This window comes from Urocampus carinirostris, chromosome 3, assembly GCF_059441175.1.
Source record: "Urocampus carinirostris isolate Australia breed hairy pipefish chromosome 3, RoL_Ucar_1.0, whole genome shotgun sequence".
Classification (NCBI taxonomy): domain Eukaryota; kingdom Metazoa; phylum Chordata; class Actinopteri; order Syngnathiformes; family Syngnathidae; genus Urocampus; species Urocampus carinirostris.
The window spans coordinates 63,613,689-63,628,426 of record NC_142351.1 but is presented as its reverse complement, the minus strand read 5'-3'; the positions used below and the strand labels follow the sequence as shown (position 1 = coordinate 63,628,426).

The 14,738-nt window shown below is 39.5% G+C and overlaps 1 protein-coding gene across 3 annotated transcripts in view; it reads left to right on the top strand.

Annotated features, from left to right (window-relative positions):
- The first annotated feature begins 3,862 nt into the window (after positions 1 to 3,862).
- camkvl (CaM kinase-like vesicle-associated, like) overlaps positions 3,863 to 14,738 on the top strand; it is a 109,053-nt gene continuing 98,177 nt past the window's right edge. Inside the window, exons 1-2 of one of the 3 annotated variants that reach the window (XM_088332939.1) lie at positions 3,863 to 3,996; positions 4,155 to 4,312. The gene's annotated coding sequence lies outside the window, so the exon portion shown is untranslated. The other 2 variants (XM_088332938.1, XM_088332940.1) reach the window with 2 other exon arrangements.

Here is a 14,738-nt window from a genome sequence, read left to right as displayed (position 1 = left end):
CCACAGTGCTGAAGCTTGGCCTTCTGAATATTAGATCACTAGCCTCCAAAGCTTTACTTGTCAATGACCTTATTAATGAAGACAATCTTAACCTTTTTGGCCTTTGTGAGACCTGGTTTTAACCAAATGAGTTTGTAGTGTTAAATGAGGCTTCTCCCCCTAAGTTCGTGAGTTCGCACTTGGCACGACCATGCAAAAAAGGTGGAGGTGTTGCTCTTTTATCGGAAGGTAAGTTAAAATTTACTCCTAATACCCCTACTGGTTTTAAAACGTTTGAAACACTTGTTTTGAGGTCCTTAATGTCAACACCAATTTATTTAGTTGTTGTGTATCGCCCACCTGGACCATACTCAAATTTTTTGGATGAATTTTCGAAACTGTTAACAGACTTAGTAACTTATGCAGACAAAATTGTAATTAGTGGTGATTTTAATGTTCACATAAACTCCCCATCAAATTCACTTGCAATTGCTTTTAAGTCACTGATTGATACATTTGGTTTTAATCAAATAGTTGATGTGCCCACTCATAAAGATGGGAACACTCTAGATCTCGTTCTGACCCGGGCGTAGTAGCCTCGAATGTTACAGTGTTACCGTATCCTAATGCCCTCTCTGATCACTATCTTGTTAAGTGTGAGGTGCTGTTTAATGTTTACTGTGATAAGGAAAATTTAGGCTTTAGCAGTCGCAATATTCGCCCTACAACGGTATTAGCCTTAAAAGAACTATTACCTACGGTAACTGCAGCCTTCCCCTTGTACACTTGGTCTTTTGACTCACTTACAAACAACTTCAATACTGCTTTGGTTAATGTTCTTAATTCTGTGGCGCCCCTAAGGCATAAGTGTTGACCTAAGAAGAATACACCTTGATTTACTGAAGAAACCAGGTTACTCAAATAAGGCTGCAGAAAACTTGAACGAAAATGGCGCACGACTAAGCTGGAGGTCTTCCGACTGGCCTGGTGTGACAGCTTGCTGAAATATAAAGTAGCTCTTGCCTCAGCTAAAGCATCGTTTTTCTCTAAGAGTATTGTTAAACATAAGAAGAATCTGAAAATTTTGTTTGACACAGTGGCAAAACTTACCAGACAACAACGTAACCCAAATAGTTTTACTTATTCTGCTAATGACATTATGGAATTTTTTAATAAAAAGATTCAACTAATCAGGAAAGAAATTTTAAAAGAACGCTCTGTAACCTCCTCTCATCTCAAAGATGTGGAGGTGTTAGGTAAGAACCGTGTCGGCAGTTGTTCAGAAACTTTCTCCAGTTTCAATGATTTTTCCCTTGATAATCTAACACAGATGGTCAGTAGGGCCAAACAAACTACTTGCCTGCTCGATCCGTTTCCAGCTTCACTGGTGAAGGATCTGTTTGGGATCTTAGGAGCCTCAGTTTTAAATATTATTAATATATCGCTATCTTCGGGTATTATTCCTGTAGCCTTCAAATCTGCCGTCATTAAACCCACGCTTAAGCGACCTAACCTTGACCCAGGAAGCCTAGGTAATTATAGGCCAGTGTCAAATCTGTCATTTTTTGCAAAATTACTTGAAAAGGTCATTGCACAGCAGCTAAATGACTTCATGTCAGAAAATAACCTCTTTGAAACCGTCCAGTCAGCATTTGGGGCAAATCACTCTACTGAGACAGCCCTGGCTAAAGTAACCAATGATCTCCTTTTAGCAATAGATTCCGGTGCCTCATCAATGTTACTGCTGCTGGATCTCAGCGCTGCTTTTGATACTGTTGACCACAACATATTACTGGGTCGTCTGGAATACATTGGTATCTCAGGAACTGTACTCTCGTAGTTTAGGTCCTACCTGTCAGACAGGATGCAATGTGTTAACTATGGCAATCTGACCTCTAAACAATCTAATGTCCCCTGTGGTGTTCCTCAAGGCTCTGTACTTGGCCCCCTTCTTTTTAGTATTTATATGATCCCGCTTGGTGACATTATCCGCAAGTATAATATTATTTTTCATTGCTATGCAGATGACACTCAACTGTATGTGCCACTGGAAACAACTGTACATTTAAGTTGTAGAAATGTGGAGGCTTGCCTTACTGAGATTCAAAGATGGATGTCACTAAATATATATATATATATATATATATATATATATATATATATATATATATATATATATATATATATATATATATATATATATATATATACATATATATGTCTTGAGTTGAAAGAAACCCTGATGTGTCCTATGAGAGCAAAATGTTCAAAATGTGTTTGGATACCTACAAAAATAAGTAAAAATTGCAGACATTTTACACATTTCGCATATTTACCCACATTTTGAATTTCTAATTCTAAAATTCAAATCCTAAATTCAATTTATCTATCCACTTATCTCCTGGATGCAACTGGGACGCATCGTCAGTGATGTATCCTGAGTTCATTGAGTGTTTCGGGTCTCGCAACATCATACACTCTTGCTCAGGTGACCTAGCCGAGGTTGATCAGGCCTCAACTTGCGTCCCAGTAGCAGTCCACGGATCTGCCCTTTTGAGCCAAAGCCACCTCGTGGCTTTTTCTGCAGCTTCACTAGCGGATTTAATGGCTTTCTTCTTGGCTGCCCCTGTCACACCCAACCGTCCTGGGACTTTGCAGTAGGATCGTCCAGCAAACCCCTACAGCCAACCTCTATTGGCTCAAAGAAAACTTTCCAGACCCTGCCCCTGCACTCCTCCACCAGCTCCTGGTACTTTGCGCGTTTCCTTTCATTGGCTTCCTCAATTCGCTCTTCCCACAGTACTGTGAGCTCCAGCATGATCAGGTGTTTCGAAGTCTCGGAGGTAATTATCATGTCTGGTCGGAGCGATGTTGCTGATATATCCTGGGGGAACCTTAGTTGTTTCCCAAGGTCGACATGCAACTGTCAATCAGAGGCAATGTAGAGGAGTCCGGATGTTGTTTGTGCACAAGCCCTGGGTTTCTCCCCTGCCTTGATGAAATTGACTGCCTTGCTTCTGGCTTGATGGTGTTTGCTCCTGTTGACTGCTAGGGCAATGCACTCAGCAACTGCTTTCAGAATCTGGTCATGGCGCCAGCGATAGCGACCATCAGCCAGGGCCTTTGGGCAGCTGCTGAGTAGGTGTTCCAAGGAGCCTCTTCCAGAGCAAAGGGGGCAGGAAGGTGTTTAGCTCTTTCCCCACACATGAAGATTCGCTGGGCTTGGTAGGACATCGTAAACTGACTGCACAAGGAACCGGTCACAGTGGAAGTCTGCTTGCATGATGTTCTACCAGCTCACTTTGTGCTGTAATGTGTGTGTGTGTGTGTGTGTGTGTGTGTGTGTGTGTGTGTGTGTGTGTGTGTGTGTGTGTGTGTGTGTGTGTGTGTGTGTGTGTGTGTGTGTGTGTGTGTGTGTGTATATATAATTTTTAAAAATGCAATGAAGTGAAAGTTTTGCTTGAAATTCATCTTTTTTTTCTGAGACATTTTTGGGGAAACGAGTATTTTCAAGTAATTTAGCAATGTTCAACTGTTGTTTACAACACAATGATGAAAGCTAAATATTTTGTTCTACTGAAAGATGTAGGTTAAAGCTTTCTTTTGATGTGTCCTATGAGAGCAAAATGTTCAAAATGTGTTTGGATACCTACAAAAATAAGTAAAAATTGCAGACATTTTACACATTTCGCATATTTACCCACATTTTCAATTTCTAATTCTAAAATCCAAATCCTAAATTCAATTTATCTATCCAGTTATCTCAAACAACCCCCTCCCCCCAACCCTTGTTGCGGTGCTCATCTGCCAAAGACTGATGTCATTGTTCAGAAGAGCATGTCATGAAAGGACCAACATTTCAAGCATAATCCCAGAGTTTAATCCCAACTCCTCTGATGTGCCCGCACACAGAGAATATTTGTTTGGCCGTCTGACATGCGAGTTTGGGAGCGGGACGTGGTCAACATTTGAGATTCAAGCAGCGCTGATCTCGCACGGAAGATCATTCCTCTCTCGGTGAGTGAGTGAGTGAGTGAGTGAGTGAGTGAGTGAGTGAGTGAGTGAGTGAGTGAGTGAGTGAGTGAGTGAGTGAGTGAGTGAGTGAGGGAGTGAGTGAGTGAGTGAGTGAGCAGAGGGCTTGCAGTCACAAAGTAATTCTCGGCAGTAAACCACAGACGCTGGAGCTGCGCCTGCATCTTCTCGCATCTTCTCGCATCTTTTTACATCTTCTTGCTTCTGCGCTGACGGCTCCAGACGCAACAACATTCCCGATTTGGATTGTTTGGCCGCAAACGTGCGCGCCCACACTTCTCCGGAGCCGAAGCAACTCAAGGTAGGAACTCGAGAGACGACTCGCTGACACCGGCGCACAAGGCTAGTATGGGTGCCTGAAATCCTTAAAGAGACTTGAATTTTAATGTCGTGTTTTCAAGGTTTGAACAGTGCTTGACTTTTGGGTGAAGTGCTTGAAATTATTGCCGTGTCAGGCTTGCTAGACCACACAATTTATAAAGAAAAGTAAAACCTGTTTGCTTAAAAGTGAAATGTAAAATAAGAAGAGTGTCTAGGAATTATGTGTTCTTGCACACGCATCATGAATGAGCTGTCTGAGGCTACGATCATGACTTTAAGCCAGGGGGCAGAGAAAAACAAAGTCCTTAGAGCTCCTTTCAACTTCAGAATAATTGACTCTCTTTGGCTTGCGCCCATCTCAAAAGCATTGTTAGTGTTGGTGGGTTTAAGCATGATAATGATCATGACAATTAATCAATAATGGTTTTTATTAACAATATAGAACAATCCCTCAGTTTACACAGTTAATAAGGACCAGAACCAAAAAGTAAAAATCCAGGGGGGAGAGAGAGAGAGTGAGAGAGAGAGAGAGAGAGAGAGAGAGAGAGAGAGAGAGACCAAAGGGTTTGGAAGAAGCGCCATTTTGGCGACATGACAAAGGAGCTGGTTACAAACTATTCTCAGCTCAAACTAAAAATTGGGAGTCACAAACGTTGTTGAATACGTACGGCCATGATAGAAATTGTTTGTTGACAACGTCAATTATGAACACAATACCAACATAAAATGTACAATGTATTGATTTAATGTCCTTCAATGTCCGATTGATCTTAGGATACACAAAATAGTTGTTTCCCTCATCTTGCTTTTTTGCGGCTTTTTGAGGTTATTTATATTTTTCAGGACGACTTTTTGCGTGGTACCATGAAACAAACAAGTGTGATAATGATATGAAATGCAATGCCTATTTGATGTCATCGATATCACTGGTGGTTTGGTGGTTAGGATTCAGTGCTCACCTGGGTTCGATTCCCGCAGTCAATGTTTTGCGACTGTGGTCAGCAATACTTTTCAACGGATCAGTCATTCCACAAATACGGTGATATATTATAGTAAAGTCTTGTGTATAACGCGTGCCCATACTTTGAGGTCTCTTTTGAATTAAAACGAATATTCATGTTAAACATGAATAAATACGGTACCTAATGCAGTCCGAACCCTGGTACCCTCGGTAAAATCATTAACACCACTAAATGGTCGATAGTAAGTACTACTGCGATGTAATGTATGATTATATGATTAGATAACATTACACAAAAAATATTTGAAGAAAAATTTGTATTTACCTTTTGTTGTGACCTGACTTGAGCTGGTACAGTAGAGTTTGTGGGTAAATGCAGAGAGGCAGGAGCCAATGGATTAAAATTAAAACAGATATTGAAACTTGAACTTGCGAGGATTGCCATGTCTTTAGAACTTTGTTGCATTAATCGCTTACTTTTTCTCAACAATCGTCTGGATCATTCATTAGATACCGCCCTATTACTTATGTCTTTGCATCTCCCTTTACCATCACTGCAAGTCTTTGGACCGATATCAAATAAATACAGTATGAAAAAAAATGATCACGACTTGCAAATTGAAATGAAACACACACAATTTTTAACTGAATAAAAGAGAGGCAAAAGCATTGTGGGAGGTAGTTCAGCCAACAGCTTACCAGCATTTTCATTTTCAGAAGATAGTCAGTGCTTTAAACGCCTGATTTTTCCTAATAGTCCCCACTGTCGATTGGTTGCATTCATATTCCTTAGCAAGAGTAACAATATGTGTGCCTTTGTATTTCTTTATTATCTCAGCTTTGTTTCCATTGATATCATTTTATTTAATTATCCCTTTATCATCACTGCATCCATTGGGGCCCAGAGCTAAACAAATTCAAGTTTTTCTATGAGATTATGAACTGAACGAAGAGAAGTTATTGTAGAAAGGGGTTCAACCAATAACCTATTGGCATTTTCCTGATGCAGTGACACAAAACAATAGCAGACGAACATCTTAAATGATTTCAACCAATGGCAGGCTGGCATCGTAGAGATATATAAGGCACATGACTCTCTCAATCGTACACATAAAGTTTACATTTTGTAGGATTTTGAGCAAGCAAAGTAATTTGTTGTTTTTCTTATGTTCGGGAAAATGTTGTAATCGGTAGCCGAAAAAAACTCTTATTTCCAGTGTTGGGAATAAGGCCGTTATAAATATTGCTGTTCCGTTATTTTTTGATAACGGGGTAATCCAACTACAGTAATTATTTTTTCTGCCGTTACAACACCATTACTGTTACTGATGGTCAAAAGCAGTGTGTTACTTTGTCTAGTACAAATCAGCAAGATGTCTCATATAAAGGCTATGTCATAGTGTGCAGTCTTCTTGTGCGTAAGGAAGATAAGCAGGACATCCTCAGTCAGTCTTTTTGCAAATTTTTTTTACGAACAACATGGGAACGTGAACGTGGCTCAACCAAACACGGCAACCATTTACAATAACACAAAACAATGGGGTGTGTGCGTGCTGACTTCACAAGTTGGAAAACTTACTGCTGTAATATCACAAGTAAGAGTGCTATTAAATTCACAATACTTCAAATCTTTTTTGGGGACACTAGTGTAGGATACTTTATTATTGGTTCCTGCGGCTTTAAGCAGACATTGTTCCAAAACTACTGCTCTCTTCTTACTGAGAGAAGTCTTGTCAGCTACCATACACAGAGAAATGGTGGGAGAGGCTAGAGACAGGGGTATAGAGGGGGAGAGTAAGAGAGGTAGACAGGCAGAGAGAAGGATTGGATAGTCACTTTATATTTTATCATTGTTGAGTTTTGTTGTGAACAAAATATTTGAAGTGCAGTACGCTATGTCTACTTGATCAGTTGTCGCAGCTTGTTAAATTTGAATTTACTGAACTCACTTCATATCGTTATTTTATTTAATTGTTATTTTATTGCATTCTTTACTGTTTATTCTTGTTGCACTTCAAGAGTAGGATAAATATGTTACTGGTGAGGTGCAGTAAATATTACAAGGTTCCATATCATAACTACCTGTCTGTTATTCTCTATTCAACTGACTCACATACTGCTCAGAAATTTTCAAATTCTTTGTCACAACAACTTATTTTTGAAGTAACGGAAGTTCAGTGGAACCTCGGTTTTCGAACGCCTCTCAGTTCGGACAAATCGGTGTTCGACCGAAAATTTTGAAAAATGCTTCGCTGTTCGGTCAAAAAATCGGAGTTCGAACGCCGGTACGCTAGGGTGCGATGCTGAGCGGCGTACGGGTGTTTTAGCCCCTAATTATGCCTCCGAAGAAGGTCGGTGCACGCAGGACAGGTGAAAAAAAAACAAGGTGTTCGTCCAACTATTGCCTTTAAGAAAGACATAATAGCTAAATATGAAAGAGGTGTACGAATTTCGATCTTGCTAGTGAATACAGCATGGCTAAATCTACTATCAGTACGATAGTAAAGAATAAGGAAGCTGTGAAATTGAGTGATGCAGCTAAGGAAGTTAGCGCTATAAGCAAGCAACTGCCGCAAGTTTTGGAAGAGGTTGAAAAACTTTACATGAATTTTCTCTGCCCACCGTCCACCACAAAGGTAAGAAATCCTATTCATAATCCTTTTTTTTTTTAATTTTTACACGTTCATGTTAGCGTAATCTTTCGTACGGAAGATTACGCTAACGCGAACGTACGATTAGCCTGGGTTAGCTTCATGTTTACGTTCTTGCTAAACAATCAGGGTGTTGGAACAGATTAAAATGATTTTACATTACTTTTAATGGGAAAAACGATTTTCCGTGATCGACCAAATCGGTTTTCGAACAGGGTTCTGGAACGGATTATGGTCGAGAACCGAGGTTCCACTGTAGTTAAATTTCGTGGTAACTAGTTACTTTTACTATAGAGTACCTCAGTTAGCACACTGGTAAATTTTCGGAAGAAGTACTGAGTAAATATATCCCAGGGAGCTACCATATAAATATATATATATATGTACTGTATATATATTTCGATGTTTATATATTTCGATAAATCACATCTTTTTATTTTCAGTAGTAGATGGACAGTCTCAGTCCACTAGGGTTTTGTTCACTGTAGAAGGCTTTATTTGCTCCGTCCTCCAATCTGTTGACTGAAGGCTTATGTGGAATCAAGGCAGATGCTCCAGGGTTTTAAGTGCACATTTGATATAACTGCAAGCAGCCAGACAGCTCCCATTGCTGACGGGAGGGGGAGGATGCGAGCTCTCTATTATGATCTTTACATAAGTGCCATCGGGAGTTTTTCTGATTGCAACCATAATTTGTTGAGTGTAAATCAACAATTAGATTTTTCATTGAGTCATTTATGAGTATGTACGATTTAGAACACAGAACCTTTTTGTTATTTGGATTTCTTTTCTTTTCTGGTGTTAGCAGTATCATATATTTTGAGACAATATTAAAATGAACCTAACTTTCTCCATGAACAAAAGCTAAATCTTCAGTCTATTTCATTTCTTTGAGTGAAATTCTATAATTTGATGGAATATTTAGGGATGTATGATAGTTATCGAACCGATAACGGCCAAATATGACGTCGCAGTAATCGGCCATAAAGAAAAAAAAGACCTGTAATAAGTCATTTGAAGCCAAACCATAATATTTAATCAGCTTGTTGGAAATATTTATCTTACTTATTAAAAAATTTTTGGATTTTCTATAAAATAGTAACACAACTTTTCCAGAGAAGTAGTAGCTCAATTTTGTCAAGTCTCCTTTCTACCTCTTCATAATGTATGTGAGGCACTGGAGAGCTTGATAAGAATCTAAGCACTTACATTTCGAATTATCTCATCTCATCTCATCAGCTGCACCGCTTATCCTCAGTAGGGTCGCGGGGGTGCTGGAGCCCATCCCAGCAATCATCGGGCAGTGGGCAGGGGACACCCTGAACTGGTTGCCAGCCAATCGCAGGGCACACAGGGACAGACAACTTGCTCACTCATTCACACCTAGGGACAATTTGGACCGGCCAATCCACCTGAAATGCATGTCTTTGGAATGTGGGAGGAAACCGGAGTGCCCGGAGGAAACCCACGCAAGCACGGGGAGAACATACAAACTCCGCACAGGAAGTCCGGTAGCTGGATTTGAACCCACACAGAAGGTTCCCAAGACCATAGAACTGTGCCCCACACGCGCTAACCACTGCGCCGCCGTGCTTCCCTGTTCCGAATTATAATTTTAAAAATTTGATGGTCGTGTCCCCTTTCTTTTCTTAATGTCCACTGGAGAGCTAGGCCAAGATGATAGTCTAAGCATTTGTGTTCTATATTTCAGTATATTTTGATTTTCTATAGAAGTAGTAACACAACTTAGTTGAGTCTCTTGTCTACCTCTTCATAAAATGTGTGTAAAGCCCTGGAGAGCTTGGCCGAGATGAGATTTGAAGCATTTACGTTTTTCCCAAGAGTATATTATGATTTTCTTTAGAAGTAGTAGCACAATATGGTCTTGTCTCCTTTCTACCTGTTAATAATGTGCACGAGGTACCGGAGAGCTCGACCATAATCAATCATATGACTCAGGCTGTTGGTTTTGGACAGGGTTTTTCAGGTTAGCGAGCACAATGAGTTTTGTTTTATTATTACAAAGTTTTTTTTATTTTTTGGGGGGGTTGGTGCACTCCTTTGTGTATTTGTGCAAACAAGTGCTTTGAACTCGAACAATGTGTTAATTTTCTGTATGGTACATACACAAAGTGGAGGGTAATCATTTTGATGTTTTATACTCCTTTAGCACATCATCGCTGCCATTAATTTGCTTCACTTATGCTGCTGTGAGATCTCTTTCGCCGCAATTGGCCAAACATTACATTTGCCTGATGTTGTTTTCACATTTGTATATTATTTTGATGTATCATCGCTACTAATGCTTACAGCTAAGATAATGCCATTTGATGAAAATGAGTGACCTATTTTTTCTTAGCCAAGGCATGTGTCACATTAAGTATTGGAGCAATTGTGAGGTATTTTTCACGTAATGAACACAGCTATAATCTTATGCACTCCCTGTAATATCTATATGTCAGTATTATGGTGCTCATAACACTATTTTGTCAGAATAATTATTGTCAAAGAAAGTAAAACATGACCAAACCGTTCCTAAAAGGTAAGTGCGTATGTTCAGCTATTAATTTCATCCATCTAGTTGCTGCCTTTTGCTTTCAAGGGCAGTATACATTTGAAAACATCTCCCGGGACTTCATTTAGAGTTTGAAGAAAGGTTTCAGCCTTAAGGAAAAAAGCCTTTCAAACCAGGTATGTGTAAAAGGAGTGGAGATTTTTTTTTTTAACTGAAGATATTTGAGGGCTTCAGAGTGTGTATACTAGTAAAAAAAAATTCGTGTGATGATTTAGTCCAGGGGCAGCACGGCGGCGCAGTGGTTAGCGCGTGTGCGGCACAGTTCTGAGGTCGTGGGAACCTCCTGCGTGGGTTCAAATCCAGCTCCCGGCCTTACTGTGCGGAGTTTGTACGTTCTCCCCGTGCTTGCGAGGGTTTCCTCCGGGCACTCTGGTTTCCTCCCACATTCCAAAAACATGCATTTCAGGTGAATTGGCCGGTCCAAATTGTCCCTAGGTGTGACTGGGCAAGTGAGTTGTCTGTCCCTGTGTGCCCTGCGATTGGCCGGCAACCAGTTCAGGGTGCCCCCTGCCCACTGCCCGATGATTGCTGGGATGGGCTCCAGCACCCCCGCGACCCTACTGAGGATAAGCGGTGCAGCTGATGAGATAAGATTTAGTCCAGAATCATGTTTTAGTTAATGTAGAACATTCAAAGAGCCACTCTTATTTTCTCATGTCATCTCATCTCATTAGCTACACCGCTTATCCTCAGTAGGGTCGCGGGGGTGCTGGAGCCCATCCCAGCGATCATCGGGCAGTGGGCAGGGGACTCTCTGAACTGGTTGCCAGGCAATCGCAGGGCACATGGGGACAGACAACTCACTCGCTCATTCGCACCTAGGGACAATTTGGACCGGCCAATTCACCTGAAATGCATGTTTTTGGAATGTGGGAGGAAACCGGAGTGCCCGGAGGAAACCCACGCAAGCACGGGGAGAACATACAAACTCCGCACAGGAAGTCTGGAGCTGGATTTGAACCCATGCAGGAGGTTCCCAAGGCATGAACTGTGCCACACATGCGCTAACCACTGCGCCGCCGTGCTGCCCACTCAAAATCTTTTTAAACATATATTTTTTTCAACCCAAAAATTAATGTTGGTTTGTTTATTCATTTATTCTATTTTTATTAGTGGGCCAGGGGGTGGACGTTTATTTATTTATTTATTTATTTATTTACTTGTAATTAAGAGAACCCAAATCCAAAATATTTCCTTTTCAGACTTAAAAAAAAATAAATGTGCTCCAAAAAGTCTTTTTTTTTTTTTTCAACCGATTACTTAACCACTTTTTAATGTTGTTATGCATTTGACATGTTACAGTCTGTTCTTCTTGGAAATAAGTAATTGTATTCAAATAAATCCTGTAAGTAGCTTTTTTGCATCTTTGCAGGATTGAAAAAAGTGGCATAATGTGTATAAAAATAACTTTTAAAGTAGTTCAAACACTTTTTGAGTAAGCGCCGTGCCACTGAATAATTGTTTCCAGCCTTAAACAGTCACTGTGCCATAGTTTGAATATGTGTGTGTATATATATATATATATATATATATATATATATATATATATATATATATATATATATATATATATATATATATATATATATATATATATACTGGACTGTCTCAGAAAATTAGAATATTGTGATAAAGTTCTTTATTTTCTGTAATGCAATTAAAAAAACAAAAATGTCATACATTCTGGATTCATTACACATCAACTGAACTATTTCAAGCCTTTTATTATTTTAATATTGCTGAATTTGGCCTACAGCTTAAGAAAACTCAAAAATCCTATCTCAAAATATTAGAATATCATGAAAAAGTATACAAGTAGGCTATTCAACTAATCACCTGAATCATCTAATTAACTCGAAACACCTTGCGAGGTTTCCTGAGCCTTAAAAACACTCAGCTTGGTTCAGTAAACTAAATCACAAGTATAGGGAACACTGCTGATCTGACTGCTGTCCAGAGGACCATCATTGATACCCTCCATCAGGAGGGTAAGACACAAAAAGAAATTTCTCAAAGAGCAGGCTGTTCACAGAGTGCAGTTTCAAAGCATATCCACAAAAAGTCTGTTGGAAGGGAAAAATGTGGCCGGAAACGCTGCACAACCAAGAGAGAAGACCGCAGCCTTAACAAAATTGTGAAGAAGAGCCGCTTCCAGAATTTGGGGGAGCTTCAAAGACAGTGGGCTGAAGCTGGAGTCCAGCTATCAAAAGCCACAGTTCACAGACGTGTCCGGGAAATGGGCTACAATAGCCGTATTCCCATGGTCAAGCCACTTCTGAACTCAAGACAACGGAAGAAGCGTCTGACTTGGGCTATGGAGAAGAAGCACTGGACAGTTGCACAGTGGTCCAAAGTCCTCTTTTCAGACGAAAGCAAGTTTTGCATTTCATTTGGAAGTCAAGGCGCCAGAGTCTGGAGAAAGGCTGGAGAGGAGCAAAATCCAAGTTGCTTGAAATCCAGTGTGAAGTTCCCACAGTCAGCAATGGTTTGGGGAGCCATGTCAGCTGCTGGTGTTGGTCCACTGTGTTTCATCAAGTCCAGAGTAAATGCAACTGTGTACCAAGAGATTTTAGAGCACTACATGCTTCCATCTGCTGAAAAGCTCTATGGAGATGAGGATTTCATTTTCCAGCATGATCTGGCACCTGCCCACAGTGCCAAAACCACCAGTAACTGTTGCACTGACCATGGCATCACTGTCCTTGATTGGCCTGCTAATTCCCCTGACCTGAACCCCATCGAGAATTTGTGGGGTATAGTTAAAAAGAAGACGAAAGACACCAGACCTGCAAATGCAAATGAGCTGAAGGCCGCTATCGAAGCATCCTGGGCATCAATAACACCTCAGCAATGCCACAGGCTGATTGCCTCCATGCCACGCCGGATTGATGCAGTAATCCGTGCAAAAGGATTCCCAACCAAGTACTGAGTGCATCAATGGACATTTTCAAATGTTTGATTTAGTTTTGCTGTTATAAAATTTTACTTGGTCTGAGGAAATATTCAAATATTTTGAGATAGGATTTTTGAGTTTTCTTAAGCTGTAGGCGAAATTCAGTAATATTAAAATAATAAAAGGCTTGAAATAGTTCAGTTGATGTGTAATGAATCCAGAATGTATGACATTTTTGTTTTTTTAATTGCATTACAGAAAATAAAGAACTTTATCACAATATTCTAATTTTCTGAGACAGTCCAGTATATATATATATATATATATATATATATATATATATATATATATATATATATATATATATACATCTGTTTTTTCTGGTGTTCAAATAGTTATTTGCAGCTACATCACACAAATAAATTGTTAAAAAAATGGTGATATCTGGATTTTTCTTTTTAGTTTTTCTATTTCACAGTGGACATGCTCTTACGATTAAAATTTCAGACCCCTTCATGATATCTAAGTGGTAGAGATAGCAATTTCTCGACCAAGTTGTATTAAAGAAAATACATGTTTATATCATAGTTCATGTAGTTTTGCTTATTATTTACATCAATGGTGTTGTTGGTTTTGTTTTTTTAATTAATTAAGTGGTTTTTAACACTTTATATATGTGTGTGTATTACTTAGCGCCTGTTTGTGGTAAAAAAACAAAACTTTAAGGAAAACGACATGAACTGTTAGATAAATACTCCTAGATCAAGAAATCAACATTTAATTTACATAACATTAGCCTCACCTATGGGAACCTGACATCGTCCACCATCTTGTATGGGAAGCCAAAAAAAGGGCTGGGCAAAAAATATGGCAAAAAATGGTTTGTATTGGTCACTTTGAGTCTCTGTAGTTCTTCTTTGTGCTTTTCAGCACTCATTTTCAATGGCAAAACACACTACTGTGCCTAAATAATCATTCTAATTCTAGTGGTCAAATAATACACACTCTCCCTTTAAAATAATTTTTAGTTCGCGATTTAATACAATTCGTCGGGAAAATCGTATTATTATTATTATTATCAGCTGTTTTGATATTAATAACAAATTCATCATTCTTTAAGATTTCCTCACATACATATCAGACGGTTGTTTTGAAAAACGTTCAATCCATTTCAATTATGCTCGGTAGGAAAGTTGAGCCATAGGCCAAGGTCTGTGTTTTGGTGCACATTTCCATGCAGGTTTAAGGCTTGCTTTTTTATTGGCTTTTTCATTCCGCAGTGTTGAACTAGCGATCTTGCTGAATGAGAAAAAGCCTCTGTGTTTT